Source organism: Pocillopora verrucosa, chromosome 9 (assembly GCF_036669915.1).
Source record: "Pocillopora verrucosa isolate sample1 chromosome 9, ASM3666991v2, whole genome shotgun sequence".
NCBI classification, from domain to species: Eukaryota; Metazoa; Cnidaria; class Anthozoa; order Scleractinia; family Pocilloporidae; genus Pocillopora; species Pocillopora verrucosa.
In genome coordinates this window covers 758,084-771,894 of record NC_089320.1, presented here as the reverse complement: position 1 = coordinate 771,894, position 13,811 = coordinate 758,084, and the positions used below count along the sequence as shown (strand labels likewise).

At 37.5% G+C, this 13,811-nt stretch overlaps 3 long non-coding RNA genes across 3 annotated transcripts; 1 reads left to right on the top strand and 2 right to left on the bottom strand.

Moving 5' to 3' along the window:
* Positions 1-6,632: 6,632 nt before the first annotated feature.
* Positions 6,633-7,925, bottom strand: LOC136283547 (uncharacterized). The gene is made up of 2 exons (XR_010718827.1): positions 7,503-7,925; positions 6,633-6,859 (listed from the first exon to the last, which is right to left on the bottom strand). It is a non-coding gene; the product is annotated as an uncharacterized lncRNA (long non-coding RNA).
* A 1,096-nt stretch (positions 7,926-9,021) lies between these two features.
* Positions 9,022-11,985, bottom strand: LOC131788702 (uncharacterized). The gene is made up of 3 exons (XR_009340540.1): positions 11,887-11,985; positions 11,433-11,567; positions 9,022-9,174 (listed from the first exon to the last, which is right to left on the bottom strand). It is a non-coding gene; the product is annotated as an uncharacterized lncRNA (long non-coding RNA).
* A 214-nt stretch (positions 11,986-12,199) lies between these two features.
* On the top strand, positions 12,200-13,199 carry LOC136283583 (uncharacterized). Its single transcript, XR_010718867.1, has 2 exons — positions 12,200-12,389; positions 13,027-13,199. It is a non-coding gene; the product is annotated as an uncharacterized lncRNA (long non-coding RNA).
* The last annotated feature ends 612 nt before the right edge of the window (positions 13,200-13,811 follow it).

Sequence of the window (13,811 nt, the reverse complement as noted above, 5' to 3'; positions counted from 1 at the left end):
ACGCTCAGTTAGATTGGAAGCTTACGAAAGGTAATAAAAATCAAATACAGCTAACACCTGTATAGTATGTATAGTTCGTGCTCAAAAACAAAACAGAACAAAGCAGGAATGATGAAAAATATAACCAAACTGGCATAACTGTTAAAAATTCATACTAATCATGACATTGTCGAAGCGACTGCGGTCACGCTGAGGTCCATCGCGGCTAGCTCATCATGGCGATCTCGGGTCATCTCAGTGAGGCAAGCCTCAGAAATTACGTCGTCCGCCCTTCGGGTGAACAACTAAGAGCTTGCTCTGATATCCTTTCCGATATGTTGCGTTGAAGACCGCATCAGTCACAGCAGCCAAGTATTAGGGCGCTGGCATTCCAAGAAATGTCTTTGTAAAATCCGGCTGCCGTTCATTCATAAAACACACGCCTTTTAGCAGTGAGTTTTCTTTTGTCATGTGGAAAAAAAAAATTGAGTGTTTTTATGAGCCACAATTGCGAATTGTTCACAGATTGTGAACTTTGATGGTTTGACAGCGTTAATCTTGTTCGACCAATCAGATTATTCGATCTATTCCAACAAGGATTCTGATTGGCTTATTGTAGCGTGCTTTGTGAGAGTACAGGGCATGCTGACAACACTGTTGACACTCAAGAAGTGGGGAAACACCCGACTACGTCTCGTGTTTCTCTCTACAATGCTTTCGTCCTCTAGCCGCTTCTTGAGTGCTTTACAACAGAACAGAGCACAGTCAAGGCTTTTCTATCTGTTAATTATTGGGCTATACATACACCTTTTATCGCATCTTTACCTTCAAATAAAGGAAATGAAGTTAATTTCTGGAGAAATACTGAGATGAGAAGCGACTCGGGTAAAAATTTAGAAATTTTGAATTTTTGTTTTTCTCCCACAAAAAAAGTTCTCAAATGCATTGTAAATCAACTAGCCAACATGAGAACAGAAGCAATAAGGTTCGAGAATCACACCTGAAGAAAAGCAACCAATCACAACGCAGCATCATAAAATAGTAGGTTTCCATAACTTCAACCGCACCGATTATCCATAGACCATTAAAGGTATTTTTTCCATAGCAATCAATAGTACATTTAACTTGGGAGTCAATACACGACGTAAACTGTTAAAATATAATTATTCCCTGAAAAACATTTTGTGTTTGAAGTTCACTTGCGGTGATAGTAGCATGCTCTTATTTGCTTTTCCATTAGGGATCAGACTTTATTTATAGGGAAGGGGACTGAAGCTAAGAAGACTTATGGGAATGTCATTGTTGTCAGGGGATAGAGGGGACCAGTCGTCTCCTCCAATCCACCCTCAGCCAGGAGATAAAATTAATGAGGGTTGTGCAATATTTTGAAGAACCTGCTGTATTTCCTTGTTCCACAGATGTTGACTTCCACTGGTATGTTCTGAACCATCATGGTCTATGGTCTCACAAGCCTGGTCAAACGGCCGCGGTTAATTGGGATAATGCTGGAGCACCGATAAATAATGTTCCAGCTTGTAATATGGGCAACTATCAGTTCCGCAGCTACATGGCGACCAACTATTTGACTACGATCCAGTGATCGCAAAGAGGTCGTTTCTCATTATATTGTTTAACCCTGAGAATTAAGGTATAGCTCTGTAAAGCTATTTCAAATAAAAGGGTATTGCTTCAATCACTTTCTGTGTCAGCCGTTGTTTATAAAGTTAATACCACATGAGTGGATTATCACTCTTCAGGCAACTAAGAGCCATGAGAGATCGAAGGACCCAAAAATTCGGATATTGTGGCACCCAGCGGAAGAAAATAGTTGCCTTCCAACGTTAGCCATATAATCGGCGTTGGAGTCTAAACCTCGCAATTTAGTAGTCTTTGTGGAGTACAAACTCCATCTAACTCTTAAATTTGATTGTTTCCAGTCCTTTTCAGGCACAGCCATGTTTAAAAAAAGGATCTACTAGATCCAATTTGAAAGCACTAATTATATTAGCAATTTTGTTGGCTCTCGGCAGTGCAACGTACCCACAAATGGCAACACTTTGAAAGTGATTTCTTTCATAAACTAGGGAAAAGACAGTTATGGTTCATGCATCAGTAAATTTGTGGCCAATGAGTATTTTCTTTACACGAGCAACCCATTTAAGGTACCATTATTTATCGCCAGGGAGGGTGTGGTAGTGGGGGATTTTGGTTGTTGTCCCGATAAAATTTAACTTATTCCTCCCTCAGGCTCTGTAGTATTCATATGAAACCCCTTCACTCAGAGTTAATTGGCAGTAGATTTTCTGTACTCTCTCCGTTATAAAGGAACTCTTTTTTCGACGACAGATCAGGCCACCTCCTTTCCCCGAACAATGAACAAGAACAATGTGATCCCACAAAAATACTGGAACATGATGTGATTTTCTTGAGTCTAGACTAGTTCAACCTGAATGGTGACCTTAGAGGATCGCGAAACCACTGTCGTAAGATTCACTAAACCTTGTGCACTGACGACCGCTTTTTTTTTTTTTCCTTTTGCATATTTCTATGAACGTTTTAAGAGGCCCTGCGCCTAAGAAACAACCGATGATTTCTAGCTAAAAATTAAAATCGGCCGATTTTTATCTTCCAAGTAGAGGTTACCTAATACTATTTAAAAATTTCTTTTGCTTCAGTTTCGTTTTAAACCAAAAATATCGAGCCGCGAACTTGTTACGTCTGATAGAAGCAAAATCTGTCCCAAAATATGCCCTTTCAAAAACCGATTCAAAAATCACTATCGCAACACAAAATAATGAGAAAACTACGCGGTTATGAAGAAAAAGGCCTTTTAATGCAATATTATTCGATAAACATCGAAAAACTGCGGAAGCGAATGAAAAATAAATTTTCAAATATTGCATATCAAATTAGATGGAGCGTTGGAGATAATTTTAAAAATGAATTTGAATTTTTGGAAAAACATTTTTCGGCCACAGTATATTGACCTTGTACGAGGCGTTCAAAGTTGCAGTGTTTACCGTTATGATGCTACTTCGGCGAAACACTTCTCTGTTGCCAATACGTCCATGGATAGTGTGTTAAATGTCACTTTAAACCTTGCTAGGCGCTCAAATACTATCCTATTCTTACGTGAGTCTATCGGCACAGATATATCAAACAACTGAGACACCTCCTTGGTCATGGCAGTGTTGATCTCGTCACTACTTTTGACGCTGGTTGGTGGTCCTTTGTACCCTGGATACTGACACAGCTTTGAGGGCCTCCAGTACTTGCCCATACCATAGCGATGGCTAGCACAAACGCGTAATGTTTTCACTTCTTCATGAGACAAACGGTCGAGGCCAGCCCTTTGCAGGATGACCTCGTATTCTTTCAGGTTTGCACGCGTCAAAAAACAATTTTTTTAGATGTGCAGTTACATCATCTCGACATTCATACAGAAAAACTGTCTCCGTGCGACCACGTGAGGATCCGCAGTCCAGGAAACCCTCTTTTGACAAAGAACAGGTATCCGCCATGATTGCCTGGTTGTTTCTATTTTTACGTCCGCTGACCTCTGTAAGCGCTGACCCGTAACGTCCGTTGGAATGTAACGAAATACACGCAGCCCAGCAAAGTACTAAATGGACACTATCTGAGGCTAATTTTCACCTGAATTCATCATCATTCATGGCAACAATATAAAACTGTTTCATTTTAGGATTTCTGGCGGCGGAAGAGTTGTTTTTTACTTCTATTTTACGCATTTGCTTGGATTCCGCCGTAGTTTGGAGAAATGAGTGCTGTCACGCGATAACATTTCCAAGATTCAACTCACCTCAGCAGATGGTAAATGTAAATTATTTTCTTTCTATACCGATTTTTCATCTTCCTTTCTCTTTTAATACCATATAATTCTATTAAGGATGGTATTTGAGCACCTAGCAAGGTTTAAAGTGACATTTACCACGCTATCCATGGACGTATTAGCAACGGAGAAGTGTTTCGCCGTATTAGCAATGTAACGGTAAACACTGCAACTTTGAACGCCTCGTACAAGGTCAATATAATTTGGCCGAAAAATGTTTTTCCAGAAACGGAATGTTTATTCTTCTAATGTCTGATTTATCATTGTGATTGCTTTTAACAGCGTTGGATTTTGTAGAAATAATTATTTTAAATCATCTCCAATGTGCCGCATTCATCGTTTCGGCCATTTTTTCACGAAATGGCTCAAATTTTTTCGGAAAAATACTTCGTTAATAGTTTCTATATGCAAATTAGCTTCATGCGTTCGTGTTATAATATGTGTCAAAAATAGTTTCCGTAACAACATTTAGCCGTTCAAAGAAGTGTTCCTATAAATGTGAAACTCATCTGTTGTAACCTTTCTTTACAGCTTTACCTAAAATTTCAAGAGCCATTTCCTTTGAACACAATGCGCTAGGGGAATCCAGTTTTTTTTGACAACCAAGTTGTTCATTTCGCGCAAGTGTTTTTTCTTGTGCATAATCTTTTCAGACCTCTTTTGCCGTTTTTCTTCAGGAAAATAATTCACCCGTACTTGGGGAAAAATTTCGTCTTACTATTTGTGAAAGTTTTTTAGCTTGTGAGATAGTTGGTTCTCATGATTAACGCCGTGGAGATTTTTAAGCGTGACTGTGGACTGCCGTGAACTAGCCTAGTCACGCAATACCAGCATTAAAAGATTGTCTCACGGCTAGTGAACTCAAATTAAAGAAACATTTAGTTCGGCATTTATATCATGATATGATGATGTTTCCATCGAGAGTATGAAAATCTCCCAGAAGAAATCGAGAAATTATGCAACCGATAGAAATTGGTATATTTAATTTAAAAAACGTTTCCAAAAGTAGGTAAGCGAATTTAGTAATTTAAGTTAAAGGCATAAATCATTGAGAAAATTTCGAGGAGCCAATAGAGAAAATCTCTTTTGTAAATGCTCGTACATGCTATAGAGTGAGGGTCAACATGATTCACGGTCACGGTAGGCTTATGATTTTTTTGTTTTGACATTAAAGGCATGGCTACAAAATAACAGGCGCCAATTTTAAAATAGTTTTCACGGGTTTAATTACATGCAATAGACTTGTTTCACCTTTTAACTATTGAAATAAAGACATTATTAAATATGTAAAATAATCAGCTTTCTAGATTGGGAAATAAGGATTTGGCAGCGCTCGATATTTATAGCTTAATTATAGGGGTCACAGAAGACAAATTGAGCAGTTTTGGGGTGACCTTTAAAATTGTCTCGTAAAAAATAAAAAGAATGAAATTGATCAAAATAAATGTGATATTTGTACATGGGATAATATTGTAATTTCCAGTGAAAAACTTAGGGAAATCGGTGCAGGGCCGAAATTTGCCTTATCCGTTCTTACGCAGACAGCCTCTTAAGTTCCTTCCGCTTATTATGTGAGACAGTGCTTGTCTTATCCTTGGACATTTTGCGCGGGAAATTGGCGCGCGGAAGCCCAAATTTAATGCTCTCGTGCATGCCCTACGTTACAACGCCGTGTTAATTCGACCTGCCCCATTGAACAGCGGCAAGGTTTTGCCCCATGGCCTCCTCTTTGTGTTTTTCATTACCATCCGCCGTCACTGACAAGTTGGAAAAAAAAATAAAACTACAATGGAGAGTAAAAGATAATATTTGCCTCTCATCTTCCTTGCGATTACTTAAGAAATCGTTAGTTTTTTTAAGCCGCAACGGACAAAAAACGGACAGTTTTAGGGAACTCGAGGCTAAATTTGTGTGTTCTCAATTAGAACTGAATATATCTTCTAATGTCTAAAAACATGTTGAAATTATTTGAATTATGAGTCAAATTAGCATGCTTTCGCATCAAAAGTCCAACAGCGGAGGTGTCCACCTCGTCTGGTAACATATTCGAGCTGTACCTTTTAAGGTGCATGATTCGAGTTGTACCTTTCAAGGTGCATGATTTGAGCTGTACCTTTCAAGGTGCATGAATCCAAAAGAAATACACCAAGCCGCTCTTCAATAAATGACTCGAACAAAGCCCGCTAAGAGTACTTCAAAGCGGACAGAATTTGCAACATGATTAAGAAATCTTTTAGTTCACACGTTTTTCTAGATTAATTTGCACTTCCTCGTTTAAGCTTTTTGAAGCTTATGCAACAAACAGAACTCAAACGGTGTTGATTGAGTATTTCTTGTTGCAAATAACAATGTAATCGTTTCTCAATGTGTTATCCAGTCGGTTATGAACTAAACAGACATCCCGACAGACGATCATTTCATGCCAGAACTAGAGTTCTGTTCCGCTATTCTTCATATTGAACCTAAATTTGAGGCTGTTTTTATTGACCTCTTCATTTTTTTCCCATGCTCGACTTTTTGAGCTCTATTAGTAATCAGAAAACGAACTGCCTCTCGTATTCTTTGTTTTAATTCGAAAGCTTGAGTCTGGGGTTTCTATCTCCTCTGCGTTTCTTTTTTTTTTTTTTCCTTTTTTTTTTTTTTTTTTTCAACCGAGGCTTTTGGAGCTCTGATTCAGTTTTGCCGTGGGTGGGGTGGGTATTATGCACCAGATTTGCTTCTCTTGTTGTCTCGTCGATAACAATCTTTTTTAAGATGTGTTGACGTAAAGAAAAATAGCATTGTCGTCCATGAGACGTTCGAAGAAAGCTTAAGGAATTTATTTGACTTAACATCGGTAACAGAACCAATTCCGTTCGCAATAGTTCAGGCGTTACTTTAACTTTTAATTTTGTTTTGAAACGAATTTCGTCTGTTCTGATAACTCGACCCTAATCTTTCTCCGATTGATCCATCGTCCAGATTTTGTCAAAGTTGTCAAAAATCCTCGAATACATCTTGCAAGTTAAAGCTTGCTTCTTTACCCCGTTTCTGCAGAAGAAACAAAAGTCTGCTAATTAATAATGAATTAGGCAAAACCTTTAACTAACGGAGAAAATTAAGTCAACCATTTTCAACTTCATACTGCATGACGTAAAATTTGGTAATAACGAAAAATTGTAACAGACACCCGTCAAATAAGCAAGGATGAATGGAATTGAAATTGAAGTTCATTGGAAGGATATGAAGGCTAAAAATACCACCACAGTAGTAAAACTTTTGATATTAGTGATAGCAATAATAATGAAACTAATAACAATAATAATAATAATAATAATTATAACAGTAATATAAACAGCTATAGCATTGATTTTAACGATAATGAAAATTATGACAATGGTAAAAATGATAATAGTAACACCAATAATAATTATAGTTCTCAATCACTAACGAATAATAAAATATTGGAGACAAACGCGCTTACGAGAAGTTTTCTCGAAAAAAGCGCTGAAAAGAACAAAAAACAGAACATTTTCACAGTGGACATAAAGTTGCGTCATGAAAAATACGATAAATAAAACACCCAACCCGACAGCCACAAAAGGCGATGCCAGATAGCAGTTTCGGTTTTGATAAACAGTTTAATCCGTGTGATAGTTTTCTCAGACTACACTACTGTTGCGTTAAAATTTACCTTGCCTGAACTCGATCGTCTTCTTCTGCCACACACAACCCACGAGTGGTATCCACAGACGCGTGGAAACAAGCTGTGTTCAGTTTTACTTCGTTTAGTTTCCTCAGCCCTTTGCACCTTTCCTTCGTTAATGTTCATCCTTTCCTGGTGTTTTCCTTCGGCATCCACCATCACTGACAGGGCTATTGAGACTAAAGCCACCCAAGCGAGGGTAAACAAACACTTTCCTTTCATATTTGGTATGATTGGTATCCTCAGAAAATTATGGCAAGTAAACCAGAGGTTTCTTAATCAACTGTGAATACGGTAGGATCCTCACGATGAGAATGAAGGTTTCCTTCAGAAAATGGTCTTTTTATCCTCCTTTTTTCGTTAGGAGACAATTCTAGAGTACTCCTAGCAAAATTTATGTGATTCACTGTGGGCGGCGTAAATCTTTTAGTCTCCAAAATACTTTGTTTAAATGATTTCAATTACGATCTAAATCATTAATTAACATAATAGAAACGCTTGCTTATCAGAAGTCCCGCTGCGGAGGTCCAAGCTTTGCTGCTGGGATATTCGTACTGTTAAGTTTGGCAAATTATATGAATCGTAAAAAGAAAATACTGGACTTTATTTCATAAACGATGTTTCAGCCATACCTGACCAGTTCAAAATCAGTAAAGCTTGACATAGCATATCCACTGCTTCAAGCAGCTGTTTAGCAGTCAAAATTTCCATATAAATTTAAGACATAATTACTGATTGAACAACTTTCATATGCAAACCAAAATGAGTAACCTATTGTAAAACAATAAAATGCTAGGCGAAAATCGGTGAGTACTCTTCATTTATATTTATTTTCCCTTAAACCTTTGTTCCCGTTTTCGCTTCCAGTACCGCTACATTTAATCAACACCTTACGCATAGTGTACTCTTTGATTACTAAATGGGGGCGGATGAAAAAACATGGTGAAAGCAACTTAAAATTTCATATGACAAATTTCTTCCTTCAAGCCTCATTGGTTGGACTTCCTTGCAATGACACAATAGAGATAATTCAGTTTGATATACATCAAACGCTTATTAAAACACACGCCGTTTTCCTGTCGCCTGATTGCGGGAATGCACCATTAGATTCATGACAAGTCACGGAAGCTGATTTCGCTTGAATTTAACGGATATAGATATTCATCTTTATATACTTACAGAATACAATGTCATACGCATGCAAATCATTTGTGGAAGGTGGCTTTCATATCAGGCAGTTGGAAAGGTGAACCAGTTTGTTTACCCTATGGGAATTGAACTAACGGACGCCAACACACTGATGTAAGGCGATAAAGTGCCACCCCCTATTTCATGCTCTTATTTCCATTTTAATCATTAAAACAGAGAAGTAATAATCATTACAAAGCAACGGATCTTGCCGGATGTTCTTTTCTTTATTATCTAACGCTATATTGAGGTCATCCGCACATGCCATTTTTTATTTCAATTCATGAGCGAAATCGTTGAATTGTAAAATGACCCTCACTTATCTTCCTACGTATTATGTTTATGGCCCCATGCAAATGGAACAACGAGGCGGTCTTCCTTGTAGACATAAAGCTTTCCTCATCAGTTGTGGCGTGGGTGCTTCGTAACCCCTCAAGGCTTTCTTGCTGGATCGCGTCTTCCCGTAGTGATCCTACAAAGGGGTTGGAAAAAATACAGCAGCGTTGAAATGACTGACCTTTACTCTTAAGAACTCCATTAGCGGTATTTCATTCATTTACTTTTTACAAAATTCGGCCTACCATTACCGTCAATTCGTAAATTTGGTTTATCTTATCCACCAAGCTAAAATCCTCGCAGTATTCACGGTCAACAAAGTAACTTTTCATTTACTATTGTTCTCGACCATATTCGCAAAATCTCGGCAGGAGTTCTCAAAAATCAGTTATATGACTTTATTTTTCTTCAAAGTTACTGTTAGGAGCAGACAACGAAATCTGGAGAATAATCTAAAAAAGGCATTTGTCTTGGGGCAAAATAATGGTCTTTGACCGAGCTCTATGACTTTACGCTTACTTTTCATCTTGCGCATTTTTCTTTGGCATGATTATTTGCTTTGCGTAAAAAAGGATTTCAATTGGTGTTATTTACTAAGTATTTTTCAGTTTTCTGACAATATTTAACTATAAATCCATTCAACGCCAGATGGCAAAAATAATTACTTTTTTGGCACATTAATCTTCACTTTAGCATTTGTGTCCGCATATATATAATTTGGCGTCCCTATGACGCGTCTAGCATAATACTTTTGCAGGAGAAGTGAATTATTTTCTCCATTTTGATAAAAAAAAAGTGACGTGAGACTATAAATCACTTTTCTGTTTTTTCTTACCCATCAGGTGTACTTGGTGATAATCGTATTTTACTGATTCATTCCTTGAATCAGGTGGTTTTTTTAGAACAATTGACCTCTCAATACTGACTGACAGAACTACCATCAGGACTTTATAAAGAACAAAGAATTTAATTTTTATTCAGTTTAATTATGGGCAACTGAGAGACACTTTTCATATATACATATATATATATATCATATTTCACAGGTCGGTGACTCGTGTGAAAGCAATCATCGGTTACTAACATTGTTTAGTCTAGAGACCAAAGGAAAATTCTTAACAATTGGTTTATTTCTGCGAGGTATTGGATAAAGAATATTTGGGAATCAATAAGTGGCCGACTTGCCAAATTTGACATGTCTCCTCATGATTTGGCCATCTATGGCAAAATGTACGTTCACATGTAATATCTATTCAGTTTTCAAAGAAATTTTGACAGGGGAAGCTGATTTTCCATCTTTCTTCGTACCTCTCTTTTTGTCTTTCTTTTCATCCTATCGATTCGCTCTCCAAGCGAAAGCGAAGAAAGAAAAGTCACATCCAAGAAGCAGCTAATTTAACCTTATGACTTGCACAGAAGTAACACGTATTCCGTACATGCGCACTCGTATAAATAACCGATGCGTGATTCCAGCTTCGCAGTATATGAACGTTAGGTTACGCTACAGCATTTTGTTTGAATTGTGGTGGATATTCTAACGGTTGTTGTGGGAAACTGAACCTCCATAAGGAGCCCTTCCTCCCATGTATCTCGTAGCCTTGTACGGAAGGAAAAAAAAGCATCCAAATTCCTCTGGTAGCATGGTAGAATTGGATTATTTTTTTCTTGGCTCAAAATGACTTCTGATCCCGCCTGAAGTAAGAAAAAGAATCAGCGACATGTCCCAGTCAATCCCTTTTATCCTCCCTTCGTACTAAAGTATCTCCCAAAAAGTGTTCGCGTCGCGAATTTGGAGTTTCCATAAGAGGGGTTAATTATTGCTAAATAAAGCGCATAAACAAATAACCTGCGAGCAGGAAAATGAGGAATGAGGGTGGGGAATGGGGAATAGGAATTGGGAATGGAAGGGAGGAATGGGGTATGAGGAATAGGAAATGGAAAAGGAAGAATTGGGAGTAAGGAATGAGAATATAAACTGACCAATATTTAAGCAAATTACCATCAAATCCTGAACTTCTTAGTATCTTTGCATTAGTAACATCCCTGCAAGCGCACGGAATTTTTACCGCACACTGTCACGAGTATTGCTAAATCGTTTGACAGGAATACGTAAACTAATGCAGCTAACCGAAAATCTGGTTATCCACCTGATTATTAAAAAAATCAATTATAAGCGACTTTGCTGTGGTCTTAATCGGCCAAAAAAGACTGTGCGACCTGATACTCCATCCTTAGTTTATTTCAAAATGTTTTGATTCGTTCCAAACACACAGACGCACAAACAGTTAATTCTGAATTCTTCGAAAGTTTTTAGCTTTTATTGAAGTCGTATTATAAAGACTAACTAGAAATTATCCTCTGTGATGGAAATTATCAAAAAATTGCCACTCCTACCTACGAGCATAAATGATTTACCGCCGCCCAGAGAAATAGGAGCCGGAAGATATCTAGATAAGTTGACCAGATGGTTTGTCACACGAGATCTCGAGGATTTTACACAGATTGTTTCTTAGAAGGAACTGGCGATTCCTAAAGATAAAAATAGATACAAAAACAAATATAGCCAATGAAATGCTCGTAATATCACGGTAGATAAAGTTTAAACTTAACGAAAATTTTTGATGAAAGCATAAACATTATCATGAAAAGAAAATCATTTCTTGTTTAGCTATTCTTAGAAGTGAGCTGAGAATCTTCGAATAAAACCTTTTTGGCAAGATAAAAAAAATACAATAATTTTTGAAATGTTTTAAATCATAGGAAAGCTCCAAAGTAGTAAAAAATGAAATAAAAGCGAAATCTTTCGAGAGGATGACTTGAATGAATTAAAAAAGTAAAGAAAAAAAACCTCTTTCACGGTGCAAAGGCTTCATTTCCTTTCCTCCGCAAAATGTTCGCGAATGTTCCACTTTGGTCTGTGAGCGATGAACGATAACTTAACTCAATTCTTGTTAGGTTTTTCATGACAAATGCTCAATGTGTATCGCATAATGCATCATCTGATACCACAAACATACGTTATCGTGCTAATTAAGAAATCGATCGTAGTTCCGAAGATAGCAAAATGGATCACTCTCGTTGGATAACATCCACGATAAGGAAGCATCTAATTTCAGATAAAAGCGATATAAAACGAGAGGTAATATCACTTACCAAAATCAACGGTCAATTTATTACAGCTTCACCAAAACGGACATGGCAAGGTTGCTGGTTTTATTGGTTATAATAGCCGTAACATCAAGTATTACAGGCAATGAAATATCGGAGAAGGTTCCCTTACTGTTTCCTCGCGCTTGCGGCATCCATGGATGGAAAAAATGTCGCGTTGCGAGAAGAAGGTCACATTTACAGGTAACTGGTGAATTAATGCACGTCAAAGTACCTTCTCATTACATCTTTCTTAAAGCACAAAGTACCCCACACGTTGTTGTTGTTGTCTTTTTTTTTTTTAATCTCGGAACGGATTCGAATTGTTAGGCTCCAACTGTTCGAAAACGTAATTCTTCGCACTCTTATATAAAAAGAAACATTACCTTCTTGCCTTCCTGTTCGTATTCGAAATTCCATCATGCTATTTTCACAAAGGAGACATTGCAACAGGACTTTAGATTATCTAATAACTCGATGAAACTTGCAAAGAAGTCCTCAACAGAAATGTGAGACATGCAGAAATGCTCCCAATACTCAAAATGGCGCCAATCCAAAAAATTCAGCTCTTGCCAAACCTTCTTGCTACACGGTAGATCAAAACTCCACTAGGTCATGACACTGAATTTTCCGCAGGCGAAAGAAAGAAAGGGAAAGATGAAGGAATATGTGAATTCTGTGAGCAAAGTTGCAGAGACGATCGTAAAGTGCCTTGTCCGTGTTTTGGTTTTCTCCTCGTCATTTTCTTTTGGTTCATTTTCTATGAAAATGAAACTAAAACTTGGTCTTAAATGGTCAAGTTATTTTCATGTTATCATTTAACTATTTCAATTCATTTTAGAAGAAAAGCATCAACGCAAGGGACGTATACATCCGAGAGGATAAACATGACCTGTAGAAATCTTCAAACCAAAGAGTTACTCAGCCTTGATCAGCGTGGAAAGAGCCGGTTAGCTTAACGTAGCAAACAGCGATGTAATTTCTAAGAAAAATAAAAATCACTTATTCTATTCACTCCCTCGTGGCACGTTTTAGGGCCATGGTTAATAGATGGGCAAAATTCAAAGATTCAAATATAAGTTTTCAGTTTGTTCATTTATTTACTATTACTCGTTTTATTTTTGCTTTGGTCTTTTTTTATTATTATTTTCCTTACTTTGCACAAAGTGAGATTGAATAATTTGCAGTCAGCGAAATGTCAGCTTTGAAACTCTTTAAGGCGGCCAATTTACGTTATCAACTCACTTGACAATACTTAATTACCCTATTACACTCTCCCACGGACGCAGCACCGCAGTTTCTTCCGACAAAAAAACTCGTCGACATCAGAACGATCGCCTTTTATAAACCATCGCGAGGCAAAAGGTGTCGTTTTCCGAGTCTCCTTACCCATTCTCGCTCATGCATCTCTTTTATTAAAAACCAAAAAAATTCCATCTCCGAAAGTGGAACGTATCTATAAAAATTTAATACTTACTACATAAAATGTGAGATTCTGAAGAGAAAAAAGCTTAGAGCCTTATAATATTTTGTTCGAGTAGGACACCGCATTATAAAAAAGAACTCAGTGATGTGGTCACGCTTGCCATGGTAGTATGACGTACAAGATTTAACCTCTATTTACGA